The following is a 23889-nucleotide window of genomic DNA, read 5'->3' as shown; positions in this document are numbered from 1 at the left end:
TTCAAATCACTATTGTATAGTAATTGATTATTGGTTTATAGTAAAATTGGCAATCTGAAAGGCAGACTAAAATTGGCGATCTAATTACATGAACACACAACCCTACCGTCATCGCTAACATGCTTCATCAGTCGACTGGAGGCTTGGCTGTAAGTACGTAATTTGGATCACAACATTCAAGCAGGGCAGGGATCTTTGCCTGATGGACAGCAGTGACAGGAACACCCAGACTTGGAAGTCCCCTCCACCAACCTGGGGATATCTAACCTGTTACCCAGAGTAACACTGGGACAATCACAGTCGTACCGGGAACATACGTACTGGAAGGAAAAACAAGTAGAAATCCATTCAGATGCTCTTTCCCTGCTCCCAGTATGCGTGACTGGCATCTGGAGCAATATCAAATCTCCCACAGCTTAAACAGTGCCGCTGGGACTAGAGAGATAGTACAGTTGGTAAGGCATTTGCCTTGCACACACTAACCTTGGTTCCATCCCCAGAACCACATATGGTCTCCAGAGCCCCACCAAGAATGACCCCTGATCTCTGAGCCAAGAGTAAATCCTGAGCACTACTAGGGATGGCCCCAAATCCCCCCAAAAGTTATGTTGTTGCCTTTTTTTAAAAAAAAGCCCAATGTTAGAAACTTCTCTTAGCATGATTTCCCTTGTGCTCAGCATAAGCATTAAGAAAACTTGTCATTGCTGCCCCCCACCCAGACGAGACCCCGAGCAGCCACCCACGAACAGCTCCTCCGCTCCTGAACGGCCATGATCCCAAAGACATACAAACCAATTTCGGAACGCAGCAGCTTCTGGCAGAAATCCCTCTGGACTTAGTTACTAAAATACCAGAAATACAAATGAAGCATATGAAGAGCGACATCATATGCTCTTCACTATCAGCAATAGAAAACAAATAATCAAATGATGCCTTTTCAGCAGGTCTGATTGTTGGGGGAAAATTCCAAATAATAATAGTTGGTTTTCTGTCAAAACATTGAATGTTATCAAAGTAAAGAGAGAGTAAAATGAAAATCATCTGCCACACAAGCAGGGGGCGAGGTGGGATGGGGGGTATACTGGGGTTCTTGGTGTGGAACATGTGCGCTGGTGAAGGGGTGGGTATTTGTTCATTGTATGACTGAGACTTAAACCTGAAAGCTTTGTAACTGTTCTCACAGTGATTCAATTTAAAAAAGAGAGAAAACTTGTCATAAGGAGTAAGAAATGTGAAGTGTAACAAGGAAAGCCTCTTCAACAAGTGGTGCTGGGGAAAAATGGACAGCTACCTGCAAAAAAATGAACTCTGACTTCTGTCTAAAAAGTCAGATCAAAGTGGATTAAAAATCTCAATATCAGACATAAATCCATAAGGTACACAGAGGAAAATGTAGGTAGACCCCTCCATGCCATTGAAGCTAAAAGCATCTTTAAGGATGAAGCACCACTGACCAAGCAAGTGAAAACAAACCTAAAACAAATGGGACTACATCAAACTAAGAAGCTTCTGCAGCTCAAAAGAAATGTGACCAAAATACAGACAGAGCCCACAGAATGGGAAAGAATATTTACCAATGCACATCTGATAAGGGATAGATATCCAGGATATACAAGACACTAGTGGAATGGTATAAGAAAAAGCCTCCAACCCCATCAAAAATGGGGAGAAGAAATGAACAGAAGCTTCCTCAAAAAATAAATACAAATGGCCAAAAGACATATGAAAAAATGCTCCACATTGCTAATCATCAGGGAAATGCAAATCAAACCAACAATGAGATATCATCTCACACCACAGAGACTGGCACACATCCAAAAGAATAAAAGCAATCAGTGCTGGCCTGGATATGGGGTAGAAGGGATGCTCTTTCACTGTTGGTGGGAATGCCGACTGTTCCAGCCTTTTTGGAAAACAATATGTGCATTCCTTCAAAAACTATAAATTGAGCTTCCATATGATCCCGCAATACCACTTCTGGGAATATATCCCGAGGCTGCAAAAAAGCACAGCAGAAATGACATCTGCACCTCTATGTTCATTGCAGCACTGTTCATAATAGCCAGAATCTGGAAACAACCCAAGTACCCGAGAACAGACGACTGGTTAAAGAAACTTTGGTACATCTTACATACTGGAATACAAAGTGGAATATAAAGTAACATAATATGAGACTGACACTCAAGGATAGTAGAGACAAGGGCCAGAAAGATTGCTGCATGGTTGGAAGCCTGCCTTATGAGCTGGCATGGAGAAGGAATCACTAAGTCAATGATGGTTGGAGGGATAGCTCGGGATGGGAGTGTGTGTGCTGAAAGTAGATAAAGGACCAAATGTGATTACTTCTCAGTATCTGTATTGCAAACCATAATGCCCCAAAGTAGAGAGAGAGTATGGGGGAAATTGTCTGCTATAGAGCAGGAGGTGGGATGGGGAGGGGATGGCGGGAGGGATACTGGGACACTGGTGGTAGAAAATGTACATTGGTGGAGGGATGGGTGTTTAATCACTGTATGACGGAAACTCAAACATGAGAGCTTTGTAACTGTATCTCATAGTGATTCAATAAAAAAAGAAAGAAAACTCATCAGAATAGGAACAAAACATGAGAACTGACCTTCAGTAGGAAAAATACCACTGGTGGGGAGATATTGGGATAGAGCAGGAAAGGGAACACTATGACAATGATGGTAGGAAGTGGTCCTCTGGAGGAATTCAGTGTTGAAAGGAGGGAAAGTGGTGTGCATGGTGCCCTATTAGTAACAGTATTGAATGGTAAACTACAGTGCTAAACAAGAAAGTAAAAAGTGCTTGCTTGCCCTAGAGGCAGGCTGGGGGCAAGGGGTGGAGGGAAACTGGGACGCTAATGGAAGGAAGTGGATACTAATGAAGAAACTGGTGCTAGAACATTGTAAGCCTGAAACTTAGTCATGGATACCTGTGTAAGCTTGTAACTTATGGTAATCCAATAATTAAAAAAGAAAAAGAAATAAAAATCAGTATGTTAGCTGAAAGTTTGAAATAAACTTTATGACAAACTTTTTAAAATTTAATTTTCAGAAGGGCTGAACCAGTCGGCATTCCCACTAGCAGTGTAGAAGGGTCCCTTTCTCCCCACTTCCTCTCCAACAGCGGTTGCTTTTGTTCTTTTGGATGTGTGCCAGTCTCTGTGGTGTGAGGTGGTATCTCATGGTTGTTTAGATCTGCATCTCCTGATGATTAGTGGTGTAGAGCACTTTTTCATGTGCCTTTTGGCCATTCGTATCTCTTGGGAAAGTTTCTGTTCATTTCTTTGCCCCATTTTCTGATGGGGTTGGATGTTTTCTTCTTGTAGAGTTCAACCAGTGCCTTATATACCCTTGATATCAACCCCTTATCTGATGGTTATTAGGTGAATATCCTTTCCCATTCTGTAGATTTTCTTTGTATTCTGGTCACTGTATCTTTTGCAGTGCAGAAGCTTCTTAGTTTAATGTAGTCCCATTTGTTTATCTGTTTCCTCTTGGTTGGTCAGTTGCGTGTCATCTTTGAAGATACCTTTAGCTTCAATATCATGGAGGGTTTTGCCAACCTTGTCTTCAATGTACCTTATGGTTTGTGGTCTGATGTTGAGACACTTATTCAATAAATTTAAGAATATATAAACAAATAGGAATATATAATTGAAGCAAATATTACATTTAAAAGAAGAAATCAAGTAATTTTTTAAAATAAGAATTTAAAAAAATTTCTTAGTAAGAAACAAGAAATGTTTTGTTCTGTACAGAATTCTTGAATGAAATATAAAAATTCTTTCAGTAAAAATTCAAAATTTCTCTACTGCTCTGAAAATAGAACTGAGGTTACCAAGTGTAGGAGGGGAATGGGAAGAGGGGAGGAATTGGGTGGACAAAATTAATGCTACCATTAATTAATTAAAATTAAGTTCTCTGCCCACAGGCCTGAGAAGTACTCCACCACTGGCCAAAGACTGGCCTGTTAGTCCTGATGTGTCACTAAGAGTGTGTCCCTATTCTACCATGTGTAACCTGTCCCCTGCCCCCCATCAATCAAAGAAAATAAAGAATTTTCCTGGTTATAAAAAAATTTAATTTTCAGGAGGATGCAAAATAGTGAAACAAGGCAGTTTTTTGTTTCTCCTTTTGGGTCACAACGGTGATGAACAGGGTTACTCCTGGCTCTGCATTCAGGAATTATTCCTGGCGTTGCTTGGAGGACCATATGGGATACTGGGGATTGAACTTGGGTTGGCCGCCTGCAAGGCAAACGCCCTACCCGCTGTGCTATCACTCCAGGCAAGGCAGTTTTTTAATTAGCGGAAAGATTTGAGGAAAAAAGAAAAGGGGGAAGTGTTCAAGAGAGAACACAGGCAGCAAAGAAACAGAGACAGCAAGCAAAAGACATATTCAAGAAAGAATATGGACTTGAACAGCAGTCTGAGGACAATTTTTTTCTTATTATAATACCATTATTTACATAGTTGTTCATTATACAATTGTTTCAGGCACTCAATGTCTGACTGCAATCCCACACCACTCGTGTGACCTTTGCTCCACCAACGTTCCCAGTTTTCCACCCACCACCCAAGCATGCCCTCTTAGCAAGTTCTAAATTTACTTTATATAGTTTGTTACAACAAAAAGGCAAATGGAATTGTCAAAAAATAGATCAGTAAGTCAATCTGTGATAATTGTTACATCTCACACTTATTTACTAAAGTCATCGTGTGAGGATTTATTGAACTGGTTGGTGCTAGTTAAGCATTCTATTACTGGCTTTGCTCATTGAGCTTGGTGATGTTCTATACAACTTTCCACCCAATTTGTTATGCTCCTGCTTGGCTATCAGTGAAATTTGGTATGAAGTTTGGAGGTGATGAGGTGGCTGCATGCTCCAGGAGCTGTGGAATTGTAATGATTTGGTGGCTGGTGGCTTGATGAGGTTGGAGTGGATCTGGGCCTCTTCAGTTCTAGAGGATGTCAGCTGTTGGTGGGGACTACTGAGTCTTCAGACAGAAAGGGCAATCTACTCACCCCAGTTCTGATAAGGCCCAGAGTTCTCAGCCCAGAGACCAGTCTACCTATGATGATTTAGATGCTTGGTGTTCTTTTTCAGATTAGTTGTGGAGCTGGAGGGTGGAAGAAAAAAAAAACTTGTCTGAGAAATTTTGCGGTATCAGTTTAAGGATGTATATTCTTGGGCTATTTTCCAGGGAATGGAATTGCAGGGTCATATGATAATTACATATTTAAATTTTTGAGTCATTTCCATAGAGGTTAGGCCTGAGGATAACCCCAGCACAAATGAAAATCAATTTTCTCTGCATACCTGCCATCTTTCACTGTATCACTGTATCACTGTCATCCCGTTGTTCATCGATTTACTCGAGCGGGCCCCAGTAACGTCTCCATCCATCCTAGTCCTGAGATTTTAGCAGTCTCTCCTTACTCGAAATTTCCCAATGATTGAAGGCTCTTTCAGGGTCAGGGGAATAAGACCTCTTATTGTTACTGCATTTGGCATATCGGATATGCCACAGGGAGCTTGCCAGGCTCTGCTGTGTGGGCAGAATACTCTCGGTAGCTTGCCGGGCTCTCTGAGAGGCATATATATGTATATTTTCCTCTATTATTTAATGGAAAATGAGTAGGGAGTGTCTTATCATGTGTTTCGTGGCCACAAAGCGGCCACATGGTCCAGAAATATGTTCACTGATGCTTGAGGCTCAGCCCGAGCGTGTAGAAAGAAGCCTGGAGCTTGGCAGCAATTGGATAGTGGAGGTCGGCTGCTGGGGCTGGGTCCCTTGGGGCAGGGAGGGCTCTCACCTGCCCCCCTCTGGGGTGCCCTGAGTGGAAACAGCCTGGTATGGAGTCTGGTGGCATAGTTACGGGAGCTTCAATATATGCTCCCTTCTGGGAGAAGCAGCCATGAGTTCTGGAGGGTGACCAATGAGGAGGTTATCTGGCAACCATAGGAGGAGGCTTATTGGTGTGACCCCTGGGTCATTGGAGACTGGGGGAAGCAGGCAGAGGATCTCTGCTCCTGGGTCCCGTTGGGCCCAGTGTCCAAGATCACAAAGTTCTGCATTACCTGGGTTCTGTGGGACTTCGCTTATGCTTGATGCTCGGCCTGAGCGTGTGTAAAGTGGCCTGGAGTCTGGTGGCAGTTAGGTAGTGGATGTTGGCTATCAAGGCTGGGTCCCTTGGGGTGGGGAGAGCTCTCACCGCCCCCTCTAGGGCGCCAAAAGTGGAAACAGCCTCTGGCACCGAGTCCAGTGGTATGGTTATGGGAGCCTCAATTTATGCTCCCTTCCAGGAGAAGCAACCGTGAGTTCTCCTGCCACCTTTAGGGTTTTAAAAATATAGGACATTTTCACTGATTTAAGGTGATATTGTCATTTGTACTTGCATTTCTCTGATTATCAGTGATGATGAATAATTTTTCACATGTCTGTACGATGTCTTCTTTGAGGAAGTGTCTGTTTAGCTCCTATTCCTATTTTTTATGAGTTTTTTTTAACAAAAGTACATTTTTTTAATGTACACCCAGAAATTCTCAGGGGCTATCCCTGGCTCTTCATGCAGGAATTACTCCTGGCAACACTCAGAGTACCATATGGGATGCTGGGGATCGGGAAGGAAAGGTGCTCACATACAAGGTGAGCACCTTTCCTTCTGTACTGTCTCCAGCCCCAACAAGTACATTTTTATTTCAAAATGTTCTAGTTGCTTCTCTTTTCAAATTCATTTATAAGATAATCCATTATTATCTTATTGCAATTTGGATTCCATTTTTGTGATTTTCTTTCCTTTATAACTTTTCTATATTCGATATATGAAATTTTAATATCTAACACCCTGGCATTGAAGTGTATTCCTTATTGTTTTGCTAACTATTGCTCATAAAGAATTTTTTCCTTGTGAGTTTGGCAATCTTTTGTTTTATTTTGCTTTTTTAATTTTTCAACTTTAGGCACCACAATTTACAATACCATTAACATTAGGGTTTTACGCATGCACTGCTCTAACACTACACCCCCACTAACATGTCCCCTCAGTCCCTATCCCTCACAGTGATAAGGTCAGTTCTATAGACCACTCCTCAGATTCTGTTGCTTTTGAGTTTGGTAATCTTTATTGTTAAACATGATGTATTTGAGTCTTTAATGTGTTACCAAAAAGGGGGCGGGGGGGGAGAATCTCAGAAACGAGCAGCTCACTACAGAGATGCCTCCAGACTTTGCAATAGGTTCGATTTCACCAGGCTACTCCAGACAGGAGCAGGTGCTGTCTCCCCACCTGCCCCCTAGGAATCCCAGCAGCCGCCATCTTCCAGAACCCAATGAGAAGTGCAGGTCCACGTGAGCAGTAACGGCAAATGTCAGCCCTCACGGCTGGGCTGGCCCTTCTAATCCCTTTGCCCCGGTGGGACCTTGAGATGATGCCCACCAACTGCTTCCAGCTACTACTTAAGCTCCTTAACAGCCTTGATCCAAAGACACAGAAGAATCTGGGAACTAAGCAGCTCACTGCAGAGATCTGTCCAGGCCTTAATTAGCTAAGTTTAGAGTTCCAGGAGTGGATGGCCGCTATTGTTGCTACGTGACATCTTATGCTATTCATAACAAGCAATACAAAATAAATTGTCTAGCATTGCCTTTTTGGCAGGTTTGAGTGGTAGTGGGAAAATTCCAAATAATAATGGTGAGACTGGTGTCAAAATATTGACTGTAATCAAAGTAGAGAGAGAGTATTATGAAAACACAGGCAGGGGAGGGTTGGGATGGAGCAGGATACTGGGGACTTTGGTGGTGAAGAATGTGTACTGTTGAAGGGAAGAGTGTTTGATCATTATATGGCTGAAACTCAAAAATCAAAGCTTTGTAACTGTAAAAAAAGGGGAGGAGTCTAAATCAAAGATTCTTTCCTCTGTAGTGGATTTGTAATTGATTCTGCAAAAACCAATGTGTGCTAATCACCTGGGATCACATTTATGTCTTTCAATGGTCACTCAGTTTAGTGTGTGCTGTGAGTGTGCTGTGAGTGTGGTGCTGTGAGTGTGGTGCTGGAATGATATATACATGAAATCATTATTAATGGTATTGTAAATAACCATTAACAGTACCTCAATAAAGATTTTTTAAAGTATTGAAACTCACAAATAAATCTCAAAAGAAATCAACAATCTGCCAAGTTACCCCCAGGCCCCATACCAGGCTGAATCTCATTTCCAGGACACACCAGAATGGGTGGGTGGAGGACTCACCACCCAAACAAAGCCCTAGCAACCCAAAACCTCCAGAACCCAGTTGCTGTCAAGCTCACAATCAATCTCCATGGGCTCAGACTAGCCTCATCCATGAACGAGTCTGTTAAAAAAAAAACTCAGATATGCGGGTTTTGTGACCAAAATCTCCAGGCTCTCGAGGATTCAGGGATGAGTGACCTCCCCCCGCCCCCCTGTTCTTCCAGGAGCCTGGCAGTCACACCCAAACTGCTTCTAGCACCATATAAGCTCATTAACTGGCCACGATCCAGAGACTCACAAATAAATCTCAGAAGAGATCAACAAGTTGCAGAGATGCCTCCAGACCCCAACATCACCATCCAATTAAAAATCTATTAAATATCTAACTCTAGTTATATCACCCTATTTAAAATTTTAGTATTCCTGGAGTGACATCTCATACTCTATACTAATGATGTACCAGGAGTAGCACACCACATTGGATAGGATGTAAAGTAGAAGTCAACCAATCTTGATTTAAAAAATATTTAGCACACAAGGCTCAACCTGTAACAACATGTTAGTAATCTCTTCTACAAGGGCTTAATGGCTCCAGGATGAGATACAATCTTCATGTACTTTCTTCTAGGGAAAACTTCTTTGATCATTTTTAGAAAATTATTAATAATAAGCACTGTAGCACTATTGACCCATTGTTCATCAATTTGCTTGAGCGGGCACCAGTAACGTCTCCATTGTGAGACTTGTTACTGTCTTTGGCATATCGAATACTCCACAGGTAGCTTGCCAGGCTCAGCCGTGCAGGCGGTATACTCTTGGTAGTTTGCCAGGCTCTCTGAGAGAGACGAAGGAATCGAACCTGGGTAGGCCGTGTGCAAGGCAAACACCCTACCCGCTGTGTTATCGCTCTAAGCAATACAAATTAAATTATTTAGGGCCTGCTATCGAGTCAGGCTTAGGTGGTGGTTGGGAAAATTCAAAATAATGGTAGTAGGAAGGTATAATGGTGGTGGGATTGGTGTTGGAAGATTTAATGTAATAAATTATTGTGAATAACTTTATAAAAATAAGATAAAATTTATTTTTTAACTCAAAAAAGCATTAAACAGGCCACTCAATACCTCTATTGCAAACTGCAACATCCAACAGGAGAGAGAACAGAAGGGAATATCCTGCTGCAGAGTCAGGGTGGGATGGTGGGGGGTTGGGGTGGGGGTGGTGGGAGGGATACTGGGAACATTGGTGGAGGAGAATGGGCACTGGTGGAGGGATGTAAATGAAATGCAAACATGAAAGTTCATAAGTTTGTAAATGTACCTCACAGTGATTCACTAATAAAAGTTGTTAAATGTATTAAATAAACATTTATAAAGTGGTAAAAAATGCATTAAACAAATTTTAAAAGTACCAAACAAATAACGAAAAATAAATTAAAAGTATTAAACACTGGAGGGTGGAGAGATAGCACAGCAGGTAGGGCGTTTGCCTTGCATGTGGCCGACCCGGGTTCGATTCCCAGCATCCCATATGGTCCTCCAGGCACCGACAGGAGTAATTCCTGAGTGCAAAGCCAGGAGTAACCCCTGAGCATTGCCGGGTGTGACCCAAAAAGCCAAAAACAAAGTATTAAACAGAACTCCCACCCACACCCACCATTTTGCTGACATAGAAATGGCCCAGTTCCACATCTAATCTCAAGAACATTGCCACTGAACCTTCACAGGTAGAGTAGTCTGGGCTGATGGCTCTGGGACTGGGTCAGAATGGGGGCAGGCATATTCCCCTGTATGCCTGAAGCCACAGCAGCACAGCACAGCTCCACAACCGAACCTTAGCAAACTGTCAAGTCACCAAACCATTCCAGTTCCACAGGTCTTGGAAAATACAACCATATAAGTGGTCACATGACACTTCTAAATTTTATAGTACCGTCAGTCCAGTAGTGTCACAGAAAATCTGATGGAAAGGTTGCATAGAAGACCACCAAACTCAGTGAGCCTAAACAGTAACACATAAGGCTCAATTAGTGTCAACCAGCCCAGTAAATCCTCATCCAATGACTTTAGTAAAACCATTGTGAGATGTAACAATTATTGCAAATTGACTCTTAATTGATCTATCTCTTGTTAGTTACATTTGCCTTTGTGTTTGTAAATTTGTTTGCTCCTGTAACAGGAGTATGCTGGGGTGGTGGGTGGTGGGTGTCTTTTCATATCTGCCCTCCACCCTTATTAATACACACATACATACCCTTTAGCATTCATACCAAGTTCTCTAGGTCCCTTCTCAGAGCAAAAAGGATGCTCCCAGTACCTTGCTTGGGGGCCATAGATTAGACCATATTGTAGAGGACTGAAATAGGGCTCTTACGTGCTAAACTAACCCTCTGAGATATCTCCCCAGCCCATACATTTTTTTACTGTTTTTAAATAATCACCCAGAGAAAGATACACATGAAAAATGTGCTACTTGATGAATGTCTACAAAGTGAATACACCCAAGAAACAAGCATCCAAATCAAGAAAAATTTTTCTAATAGCATCCGCAGTTACCCACTGCCTGCCACAATCATTCCCCCACTACGGTTAAACACCAACCTGGCCTCTACCTATACGGCTTTAGTCTTGCCTGGTTTTTGTACATGATATAAATGGAATTATTAAGAATGTGAATATATTTTATTCAGTATTTTCTTGTGTTGGCTTCTTCCACTCAAAATTATAATTGTGATCTTAACCTCTATCACTTCATATAGCATTGTTAATGCATTCTCATTGCAGCATTTGTTATGAGAATACTGGCCATTATACTGCAGGTGGGCATTTGAGTAGATTCCAGTTTGAGGCTATTGTGACAATTGCTTTTATAGACATTCTAATTTATATGTTTTGTTGAATGGATGTATGCATTTCAGTTGGGTATACATAGAAGAAGAACTAGAATTTGTGTGAGTGGTGTAACTATATATCCAAAACACAGACTCAACAAAACTGAAATCATAAGATTTAAGTTGCAATCACTGAAACTTTGTAATGTTCCAGTCTAGCTGACAGACAGGGATAGATTGGGGCTTGGGGTGGGGAGGAATATGGGGACACTGGTGGAGGGAAATTTACACTGGTGGTAAATATTATATGTTGAAATATATATGACTTAAATATTATATGACTTAAACTTAATTGTCAATAACTTTGTAAATCATAGTTCTTTAATAATTTTTTTAAAATATCACCTATAATATGATGAGATAGAGCAATAGTACAAGAATAGGGTGCTTGCTTTGCATGCGGCTGACCCATGTTCAATCCCTAGTACTCCATATTGTCTCCTGAGTCTTCCCAGAGTGATCTCAGGACTAATTTCTGAGCACTGCATGGTGTGGGCCCCGAAAAAACAAAAAAAATATATCACCTATTCCTAAAAGGAATTCTGATTGATTAAAATAAAAAAATCAAACTACATTAACCTTCAAAAGTGTTTATTCAAAGTTAAAGATCTTGAAGCAAAAACAAGCGTACATTTTCATATATGCTGAGGTAAAAATCTCTCTTTACCAGTGTGCTTTATCTCATGTCCTTTTGTCAAAGAATTGAAACAAACCCTATCTTAACACTGGATTGAAATGCACTTCTGAACAGCCATATTTCATGTGTAATTTCCACTTCTTTTGTTTTCTCAAAGAGGGGACTCAGAAATGCTCAGGGCTTTCTCCAGGCTCGACATTCAGAGATCACTCCTGGCGGGGCTCTGAGGCCCTGGAGATGAGCCAGGTCGGCTGCCGTGAGACAAGTGCCTTACCTGCTGACGTATCTCTCCAGTTCTGATTTTGACTTCTAATTATTTTATTTATATAAAGTTGTTCCAATAGTTCATTACATTTAATATTCAAACACCAATCCCACCTCCATTGCACCTTCCCACCACCATAAGAAGAAAGTGTGTGAAGATTGTATTTCATCCTGGAGCCATTTAAGCCCCGTAGAAGATATTTCAAACATGGTTGTTAAACCAAATCGAATGTGTGCATCAGTGGTGTAGAGTATGAGAGGTCACTTCAGGAATTCTAAAATTTAGAATACACTCATAGAGCAGATTCACTCATGGGTAAGGCTTACGGTGCTCTCTTCTGGGAACTTTATTTCTGAGTCTCTGGATCTTGGCAATTGAAGTGATTATATGGCACTGGGTGGGGGAGACAGTTTGTGGGTGTGACTGCCAAGCTACTGGGAAACTTGGGAGTCGGGGGAAGGAGGCCCAGTGCTGCTCCAAGCAATCTTGGAGGTTTCAGTCACGGGTCCCGCATAACTGGGTTTTTCTGCAGATTCCCTCATGGGTGAGGCTCGTCTGAGACTGTGGAGAGCAGCCTTGAACATGGCAGTGACTGAGTTCTAGAGGTTTTTGGCTGCTGGAGTTCTGTTGGAGCAGGGAGGGAAACTTAACTGCACCCTCCCAGGTGCCCCAAGGAAGACCTCACTTCCGATTTTTTAAGAGAGAGGAATATCTATTATACATAATATACTCATATATGCATTATATATAATCACTGTATCATTTCACTGTTGTCCCGTTGTTCATTGATTTGCTTGAGCAGGCACCAGTAACGTCTCCATTGTGAGACTTGTTGTTACTGTTTTTGGCATATCGAATATGCCACAGGTAGCTTGCCAGGCTCTGCTTGTGGGTGGGATACTCTCAGTAGCTTGCAGGGATCTCCAAGAAGGACAGAGGAATCGAACCCGGGTCAGCCGTGTGCAAGGCAAACACCCTACTTGCTGAGCTATCGCTCCAGCCCATTATATGTAATACACATATATTATTGTATAGTATGCTATATAATAGTATACATGTAATATATAATATATGTGATGTAATAGTATATATCATGTAATTTAATCTATTAACATAAATTTTGTATGTGTATATTTAGAATATAAACATATATACATATAAAAATATATATTAATCTTAATGTTATTTTGTTACATAATATGATATATACAATATATGAATAATATAAAATGGTTTGACGTCATAGCAAACAATTGATCACAGTAAACACTATCCATATCCATTCATCCAGGATGACAGTGACAGTGACAGTAAACACTAAGCAACTTGGGTTATATTTGGTTATAAAAATTGTATAGAAGTAGCTTTATAGTCACCTTAATGGTATTGTACCAATGTCAGTTATCTGGTTTTGACAGTGTACTTTGGTTATATAGGATAATTCTTTTTGTAATTTCTTGTGTCTTTTTTGTTGTTTTTTTTGGGGGCCACACTTGGCTGTGCTCACAGTTTGCTCCCGGTTCTGCACTCAAAGATCACTCTTGTGGGCACGGAGGCCACGTGGGATGCCAGGGATTGGACCCGGGTCAGTCATGTGTGAGAAAAGTGACTGCCATTGCACTATTGCTCTGGCCCATTTGTGTCTTAAATTATTTTAAAATAAAAAGTTTTTTTTTTTTTGCTTTTTGGGTCACACCCAGCGATGCTCAGGGGTTACTCCCGGCCCTGCATTCAGGAATTACTCCTGGCAGTGCTTGGGGGACCATATGGGATGCTGGGGATCGAACCCGGGTCGGCCGCTTGCAAGGCAAACGCCCTACCCGCTGTGCTATCGCTCCGGCCCAAAATAAAAAGTTTTAAGTAAGTGAACATTTTAATGTTTAACGTTCCATTTCTCTAATCTCTACCTAGAAGAACTACCATAATGTTGTATATTAACCTCTAAGAAGTAGAAGTGATTTTTATAAGTTATACTTTTTCATCATCTGCTATATTCCCCAAGTTTTTATACCAATCTCTTCTAATGACTCTACCAAGTTTAACTCATCCTTATCATAGAATATTTAAGTTGTTTAAAGTTTTTAGGCAGCAGAAAAACAGAGCCACACTGTATGCATGACTTTGATTGTGAGAAGTCAGGCATAATGAGCCTCTAGTGCTCCCTACACTTCTATGGAGGCCACCTACTCACAGTAGCATCACTCAGTAGGGCACACTGGCTCAATTATCTGTCCTGAAAAACAGCCACTACTGCAAATATCAATGTAATAACTCCTAAATACATACTCTTAGGTATATTCTGTCTGCAAAAAACTGTCTGGTTCACCAGAGACAGAGATCCTAATCCTAGTATTTCACATAGGTGATACTATATCACCAATAAGCCATGTTCTCCCAGTCCTGCCCAATCATAGGCACTGGTCCATCAAACTCATTACCTCTCTTCTCACTGGTTATCTTTGGCAGTAACCCAAATGCCACTGCCAAGACATTGATTGGGTAAATTATGGCAGGTCCTTAAAATGAAGCACGTACTGTTTTATAAAACAAGGAGACTCTTTTTGTATAAGGTAATGTGTAAAATTATAAGGTAATGTGTAAAAGAGTCTCTTGCCCGCACGCCTGGCTGTCTTCTCCAGGGCCCCTCGGAGGGGATGGGTTCCAGCTGGGGGGGCTTCCCTCCCCACACCGAGCAGAGCTCCCGGCAGCCGAAGACCACCGGAACCTAGCTACAGCCATGCTGGAGGCCCCTCTCCACACGTTCGGACAGGTCTCATGCATGAAGGTACCAGCAGAGGAACCCAGGTGTGTGTAATCCCATCAACGGCCAACATCCAGAGAGAGACTTAAAAGCAAGCTCTCAGAAGTGCGCAGCCGCAGAGTGGCCACGCAATATCCTGTAGCCTACTTCTCCCTCTTGGAGAAACTGGCAATCTTCTGAGAGTTTCCTGCCCACATGGGACAGCCTTGCAAGCTTCCCATGGTGTATTTATATGCAAAATCCAGTAACAAGCTGGATCTCATTCCCGTGACCCTGAAGAGTTTCCAGTGCAACATCATTGGGAGGGCCAAGTCCAGATGGACTTCTAAGATCTCAGGGAAAGGAAGAAATGAGATGTTACTGGGCCCGCCTGAGAAATCGGTGATTAACGGGATATCGTGATCGTGAATGTGTAAAATATTTTTACTATATCTCATCACTGTATCACTGTATCACTGTCATCCTGTTGTTCATGGATTTACTCAAGCGGGTGCCAGTAACATCTCTATTACACTCAGCCCTGAGATTTTAGCAGCCTCTCATTACTCATCTTTCCCAATGATTGGAGGCTCTTACAGGGTCAGGGGAATGAGACCTATTGTTACTGTTTTTGGCATATCAAATATGCCACAAGTAGCTTGCCAGGCTCTGTCATGCGGGCGGGATACTCTTGGTAGCTTGCCAGGCTCTCTGAGAGGTATGTATATATCTGTTACTGTATTTTGTATATGAATATGCCACAAGGATCTTGCCAGGCTCTCCCAAGTGGGCAATGGACTCTTGGTAGCTTGCCAAGTTCTCTGAGAAGGAAAACTAGGCTATAAAATGTCTTCTAGGAGCTTGGTATTTTTTTTAGGGTTTTGATTGCGGGCATCCATGATGTGTCGTTATTAAAAGACATGCTAGTGAAGCCAGAGATATGACTCAGTTGATAGGGCATGTACCTAGCAATGCAAGGTCCTGAGTTCAATCCTCAGATAAACAAGTCCTCATCAACCCTAATGGGCGTAGGAGCTTGGTTTTATAGTCTCTGGATGTTGGCCATTGATGGGATTACACAGTGCTGGAGGCAGTCTCTGGGTGTGACTGCCTAGCTACTGGAAAATGGGGGATCTGGATGGAAAAGGCCCAGTCCTGATCTGAGCAGCTTTGGAGATCTCAGCCCCGGGTTCCTCTGCTGGCTCCCCCATGTGTGAGGCTCATCCGAACATGTGGAGAGTGACCTGAGCATGGCCGTGGCTGGGTTCTGGAGGTCCTCAACTGTCGAGGCTCTGCTCGAGGTTGTGGGGGAGAGATATTTAATAACATGTAAAAATGTAAATTGTTCTCATAAAGAAAATTTGGCATGTAAAGATTATATGTTTGTTCTGACTATTCAGATGTGTTTCTTGTAGGCAGCAGAAAGTTGGGTTTAGTTGCCGAATCCATTTTGCCACTCTGTGCCTCTTGATTGGTGCATTTAGACCGTTAACATTAAGAGAAATTATTGTCATGGGATTTTGTGCCATTTTTTTCTGTAGGTTTTGTTGTTCTTATAGGTTTTTTCCTTGTCTTATAGTAGCCCTTTGAGTCCTTCTTTTAAATTTGGTCTTGAGTCTATGAAGTTCCTGAGCTGTTGCTTCTCCTTGAAATAGTGTATGGTTCCTTCAAGTTTAATTGAGAGTTTATCCGGGTAAAGTATTATTGGTGAGGCATTTATTTCATTGAGTTTTTTCACTATATCCCACTATTGTCTTCGGGCTTGGAAGGTTTCTTCTGATAGATCTGCTGTGAATCTAAGGGGTGCTCCTTTGTATATGATCTCCTTCTTTGATCTTGCTGCTTGCAGTATTGTGTCTCTATCCATAGCATCCATCATTCTGACTATGATATGCCTTGGGGATTTTTTATTTGGGTCCCTTTTAGCTGGCACCCTTCGGACTCCTTGGATCTGGATGCCCGCATTCTCTAGCTCTGGGAATTTCTTAGCGATGATGTCTTTAATTGTGTTTTTTCATTAGGATTGGTTCCCTGTGGTTCTGGTACTCCAATGATTCTTATGTTGTTTCTCTTGAGGTCATCCCCCAGGACTCTAATTCGCTCTAGAGCCATTTTTAGATCTTTTGCCATTATTTGTTGGTCTCTATATGCTTTGTGCAGCTCGTCTTCAAGATCACTGATTCTTTCTTCGGCAGTAGTCATTCTACTGTTAAGAGCTCCTACTGAGTTTTTTATTTCATCTACCGATTCTTTTAATTGTGTGACTTCTGTTCGTAGCTTTGAAATTTCTGCTCTCATTTCTTCCTGGATTATCTTGGTGGATCGTTCCAATGCTGCATCTATATCTTCCCTTAACTTATTGGATGTTCGCTCCATAGTTGCTTTGAGTTCTTCAATCATCTTCATGATTTCCTCTCTGAATTCTTTATCTGAGAGGAGACTGTATTTTTGGGAGGTCATTGTTGGGGTTGCTGAGATTCTCCCTTCCATCTCTGCTGGTGGTGGGGATTTTCGCTGTTTCTTCATGTTGTTATGGGTTTCACTATTAGGCGCTCTCCTTAGCTTGAGAGGGGTCTCAAGAGAAAGCGTGGGGCTCTGATCTTTTTACAAAGGACTTTATGTGCAGCTTGATGAGTTCATTGACAGTTTTTGTGAAATGAGGATAGGCTAGGTCAGTTGATTATTAACATATAGTGACTAAGATGACCAGGGTATTCTTCAGAGGAATAGATTCAATTGATTATGGCCAAAGCACAATGCATTGAGTGGGAAAAATATCTTCGGCCACATAAGCGGCCGCCACTTCAGAAGGAGGCCAAGCCCCCTTTTGATGCCACGCCCCCTAACATGTGGACACGCCCCTAACAACCTGGTGGGGAGTGAGAGTTCAGGGCTGCTGCAGGGAGTCTGAGAGGCCCGAGACAGGCCTAGGGCTCCGGACCCAGACCGCGGACGTGGGGGCAATCACCGCGCTCTTGGACCGGCAGCTGACATGTAAAGATTATATAAGGAATATGTTTATTCCTTATTTGTTTGAAATTACATAAAACACTCACATAAAACATGATAACAGTGATTATCTGTGGGAAAGAGAATGTTGAGTCTAGAGAAAGAGAGGAGAGGACAATGTTCATTGAACATTCCTTTCTATAAATTTTCCCTGTTAATTTATGAGCTATGTGATTTTTCTTTTAATAAGAAAAACCAAAAAACTATCAAAACTAGACTAGTTCAACAAAACACAGTGTGTGAATACTATGGAATACCATACAATAGAAAGAACAAATCCTGACAGAAGCAATAACATGGTTGAATCTCAAGATTATTATATTGAACATGAGAAGCCAGATACAAAAACACATATTATATATTATCATGTACATGAACTTCAGGAATAGGCAAAAACTATGATGATAGAAGTTAGAGAGTCAGTACCTCTGATGGGTGTTCACTATGAACTAGAAAATTACCTAAGAGAATCTTCTAGGATAATGGAAATGTTCCTTGAATGGTGGAAAGCTATAAGCATTTACAATGTAAAATTTCTAGATTTGTACATTAAACTATTATTCACCATATTGATGAATATAAAGAGGAAAAGAGAAAAAAAATGAGACAGGACGTGGAAAGAGGGATCCAAGGAGAAATAACAAGGAAGAAAGAACCAAACCTTAGAATATGTTCTCAGTTCCTACGGCTGCTAGGAGTGATAGATTCAGCAATCTGTATCCAAAATAAAGAGATGCTGAAAAGACTAACTTGAAACCAGAAGACTGATAATGCTATTATAAGATCATTTGGCTTTATAAATACCTCCCCTGGTAATGGTAGGACAAAATAGGGACACTAATTACTAAATGGCCAGAGAGAGAAAGGAATGTTTATTTTTGTTTGTTTGTTTTGGTTTTTTGTTTACACTTTGCCTTTTATTTATTTTATTTTATTTCAATTTATTTTATTGATTCACCATGTGGAAAATTACAAAGTTCTCAGGCTTATGTCTCAGTTATACAATGCTCAAACACCCGTCCTTTCACCAGTGCCCATATTCCACCACCTAAAAACCCCAGTATACCTCCCTCCACCCCCACCTGCATAACTGATAAATTTCACTTCATTTTCTCTTTACCTTGATTACATTCCTTATTTCAACACAAAACTCACTATTGTTGTTGGAGTTTCAACACACAATTTGTTGTTGGAGTTTACCCCCAAAAAGTACGGCCATACTGACAAGGAAGCATTTGATAATTAGTTTTCCATTGATGAGAATGAAGAGATATGAAGTCACGCAGCCATGCAATTTAGGATTTCTGTATTTTAGTAATAAAGTTCAGGAAGATTTATGTTGGAAATTGCATCATTTCCTTTCCTGGGGCAGCATGGGACTGAGGCTTAGTTCACAGTCTAGAGACATAGCTGCAAGCACTTGCTGGGACCAGAAGTAGTGTAGCTGGCTTCTGGATCTTGGTCGTTCAGCAGCAAAGTGATTGTGCAAAAGCATGGCCACCCGGGTCGAATCTCGGCGGAGCGCGAGCCAGTATCAGCCCCGGCCCGAGACTGCCCAAGCGTCCCGCTGCTTCAAGTTCAGAACACATTTTTTTTTCCCTCCTTCCCGCACTACCAAGTTCATACCTGCTTAAAAGTTCCATAATATGGCGGACGCCACGCCGCTTCTTCCCACCACACTTTGCCTTTTAAATTAAAAATGTTCCAAGGGTGTTTGAGTATTGTATAACTGACATAATCCTGAGAACTATGTAACCCTTCACGTGGTGATTCAATAAAATTTAAATTAAAAAATAAATAAATTAATTAAAAATGTTCCTTGACGAGCTGCCACCATGCTTATGGCCAGACTCCACTGCATCTCGACTAAGCTCCATAGACATGCTAAACTGACGAAAATATCAGGTACACTGGGTAATAGTGCCCTCCTCCTGCACCAAGCCCCCATCTGCCAGGGGCTGAAAAAGTTGCCTTGAGATTATTTATTTGCTCTTGCTATAATGGAGGCCCATAAGCAATATGAATCAGGTTTATCTGGGAATGACAGAACATTTCAAATGATGGCAGTTTTTAACAAGTAGAAATTAATTTTTCTTTTCTCAAAATAAATCTGAGGATGGATCACCCAAGAATGTTAGGTCCACAATGTCATCAGGAGTCCATAACGACTACTACACTCCTGAGCCCAAATGATTGAAAATCTAGTCATCTCATGTTCTAGGCTATTTGTCAAAGCAAGATACAATGAAAGATGTGTGTATGCCCAATTTTTAAACACATAAAATGCATCTATTTGTTGCTTTGGTACTAGTACTCCAACACTCAGTTACAACCTCCTTCACTTCCCCATCCACTGGACATTTACTTTTAAAATAATATCATATAACACTTCTACATTGACCAAAACCTACTCACAGGGCCATATAAGCTGAGAATTAGAGAACAGTCATCTCCTTGTATATAACATTTTTCCTAAATAAGATTGGTGGTGAGTGGCTGGATCGATAGCACAGTGTATAGGGTGTTTTTCTTGCACGAGGCCAACCTGGGTTCGATTCCCAGCGTCTATATGGTCCCCCAAGCACCGCCAGGAGTAGTTCCTGAATACATGAGCCAGAGTAAACCCTGTGTATCGTCAGGTGTGACACAAAAATTTTAAAAAAAGATTGGTGGTGAGGGGAAACGGGGGAAAGGGAACAAAGACATCTGTGGTAGATGAAGAGCAATTTTTGCAGAAGCCATGAGAAGAGTTTACAATCATTTCCTACATAATACATATTTAACCTATCAATATCTATATCTATTGGTTTTGGGTCCACACCTGATTATGCTGGACTTACTCCTGCCAGTGTTCAGGGGAACATATATGGTACTGGGAATTGAACCCAGGTTGGCTGGACACAAGGCAAGTGCTTGATTTACCTGCTGTATCACCTCTCCAATAGGTAGATAGATAGATAAATAGATAGTATTTTTGTGTCACACCTGGAAATGCTCAGGGGTTACTTCTGGCTCTGCATTCAGAAATTACTCCTGGCAGTGCTTAGGGAACCATATGGGATGCCAGGAATCAAACCTGGGTCACCCATTTGAAAGGCAAAAGCCCTACCTGCTGTACTACCACTTACCATTCCAGCCCCAACACTCAAAAAGTCTTGACTGCTCTGGACCCCAGACCGGGACAACAACACCAGGGTGCCAGACGGATAAGGTACAGCCAGCACGCCTTCTTCAGATGGAGCCCCGGTGACACTGAGCTTCTACTAACATGGCTCCGGTATGCGGGACTGGACTTCTCCAAACCACGAGGCCGCTTATGCAGCTGCGCGACCTTTCCTGATATACAAAATATATGCTCTGGAATGGCTCCGCCACTCCTGAGCATCCATTATCCCAGAGGCACATAAACCAATCTCAGAATGCAGCAGCTGCTGGCAGATATACTCCTGGACTCTGAACTAAGCTACGGCCCCATGCAGCCCCAGGAGGGAAAGGGTTTTTGTCCCTCGGCCTTTTCCCCCCTGCGACAGCATGGCGATCGCCACCTTTCAGAACCAATTGGACAGAGAGGTAGGAGTTTGCAGTGATGGGATGGGATGTATGGGAAATCTTGCGATGGGGGAGGCAGAACCAGCCCTGCCTCCTGCCCAAATGAGACCCCAAGCGGTCGCCCATTGACAGCTCCTCTGATCCTGAACAGCCATGATCTCAGCACCACAGAAACCAATCTCAGAATGCAGCTGCTGCTGGAAGAAATACCTCTGGACTTAATGCCAGAATTCCAAATCTGGGCAGCTGCTTTCGCGACTGTGCAACATATATACTCTTTGTTACCAACAATAGAAAACATACAATCTAATGATGTCATTCCGACAGGTCTGACTGTTGGGGGCAAAACACCAAATAATGATAGTGAGTTTCCTGTTGAAAATTGAATGTAACCAAAGTAAGGAAAGAGTAAAGTGATAATCATCTGCCACACAGGCAAAGGGGGAGTGGGAGGGGGGAATGCTGGGGTTATTGGTGGTGGAACATGTGCACTGGTGAAGGGATGGGTGTTTGAGCATAGTATGACTGAGACTTGATCCTAAAAGCCCTGTAATTGTTCTCACAGTAACTCAATTTAAAAAATTTTTAAAAATTAAAAAAATTTTAAAATTCTTGAAAAAAATGAAGAAAATAACTCACATTTTCCATAAATGTTAAATAACTTTTCTTATCAAAAGATAAGGTGCCCCAGTCATTCAAATGAGCTGAGGAATTATAGATTATTGTAAAATGAGAAACGATTATTTTCCATTTGAAGAAAAGTTTAACATCTATCTATATTACCTTTTAAAATATAAACTATGAACAGAGTGAGAACCAGTTCAGTTTCTATTTGTTTGGGGGAGAAGTGGAATTTGAGCGGAGTGAAGCCAAGATCAGTAACCCTTACTTTCCCCTGCTAATGAAATTCCACAAGGGAAGTACAGCTTTGATGGCATAGAAATGTTGCTATAAAGAGAATCTCTCCTGTCTCATATGTTGATAAAGCCTAATAAAACTATTATGGCGCCCCTCCCTCCTCTCTCAGAATTCAGACCTTGTCTCAGCAAAGAGCAGGTAGAGATTTGGTCATAGTTTACATCTCAACAGTTATTTATGATTCTTTGGTTACGCCTATTTGAAACTCTACTATCGGTTAAGCAAATTTACTTTAAACTCTCCACTGAGTTCGCCAAAGACAAGTAATCCTCGTGCACTGGTAGAACTGAAGATTAAGTCAGTCTGGACAATTAAGGGTATCCAAAGGTTCAGCTGGTAGGCTGCAGTTTACATTCATTACAGCCATTTAGCAAGGTTCTACAGATTACAGCCCAGCTTTGAAGAAGGATTTGTATACTTCATTAGCATCCCAGTGTCAGGCGAGGAGGCGGGAGATATACGTCTGTCAAGCTGTGTCACGGCATTAGGAGATTAGGGCTGCAAACTTCACCCTTCTGCACAAGTAAAACCCTCGAGTCCTTGGCCTCTGTGAGCAGCTGTGCCAGTTTTCAAGGGAAAACAAGGTTGAGTGCCAGTAAGAAAGCCTTAACAGCCATGGTCGATTAACATGGTTATGAAAATTGGAATTGATGATTCAGTTTAGAATCAAGGTCTTAAATGCATACAAATGAACATAGCTTTCTAATTTGGTGTATTTTTGTTTGTTTCCCTTTGTGAGCAGGGGGGAAGGCGCACCTGGAGGTGCTCGGGGGCTGCTATGGGCTGGTTCTTGGAGCCATACTTTTTGGGGGTAAACTCCAACAACAAATTGTGTGTTGAAACTCCAACAACAATAGTGAGTTTTGTGTTGAAATATGGAATGTAATCAAGGTAAAGAGAAAGTGAAGTGAAATTTATCAGCTACGCGGGGGGGGGGGTGGGGGGAGGTATATTGGGGTTTTTGGTGGTGGAATATGTGCACTGGTGAAGGGACGGGCGTTTGAGCATTGTATAACTGAGACATAAGCCTGAAAGCTTTGTAACTTTCCACATGGTGATTCAATAAAATTCAATAAAATTTAAAAAATTATACAGTCATTAACTGGTCATATTTTCACTTCATTGATCATTAGATCTTTTTATGATACAGAAAAAAAGAATAACCGAGAACAGATCACACTATTCTACAATAACAAACATTGGAACATTATATGACTGTAACCCAAGCATGAAGTCTTGTAATTGTGTACCTCACTGTGATTTAATAAAAAGAAATTTTAAAGAGAAAAAAAAGAACAACTGTGTAACTGTGTATTTTTTTTAATCAAGCGGTCAGAGTATTTTTATTTTATTTATTTATTTATTTTGCTTTTTGGGTCGCACCCAGCGATGCTCAGGGGTTATTCCTGGCTTTGCACTCAGGAATTACTCCTAGCGGTGCTTGGGGGACCATATGGGATGCCGGGGATCGAACCCAGGTCGGCTGCGTGCAAGGCAAACGCCCTACCCGCTGTGCTATTGCTCCGGCCCAAGTATTTTTATTTTTAATATAATCAGGATCACAAATACAGAAACCCCTTCTATTGTCTTAGACCTAAGGATATTAAATGATCATTTGAGATGTCTATCTCCTGATT

The 23889-nt window shown here is 41.6% G+C and overlaps 1 pseudogene; it reads right to left on the bottom strand.

Moving 5' to 3' along the window:
• Window positions 1–23889, bottom strand: part of LOC129403439 (uncharacterized) — a 575036-nt pseudogene that overhangs the window by 3753 nt on the left and 547394 nt on the right.

The sequence above is a fragment of the Sorex araneus genome, chromosome 3 (assembly GCF_027595985.1).
Source record: "Sorex araneus isolate mSorAra2 chromosome 3, mSorAra2.pri, whole genome shotgun sequence".
Lineage (NCBI taxonomy): Eukaryota > Metazoa > Chordata > Mammalia > Eulipotyphla > Soricidae > Sorex > Sorex araneus.
Note: the sequence above shows the minus strand (reverse complement) of the source record. Positions and strands in the feature narration are given on the sequence as shown.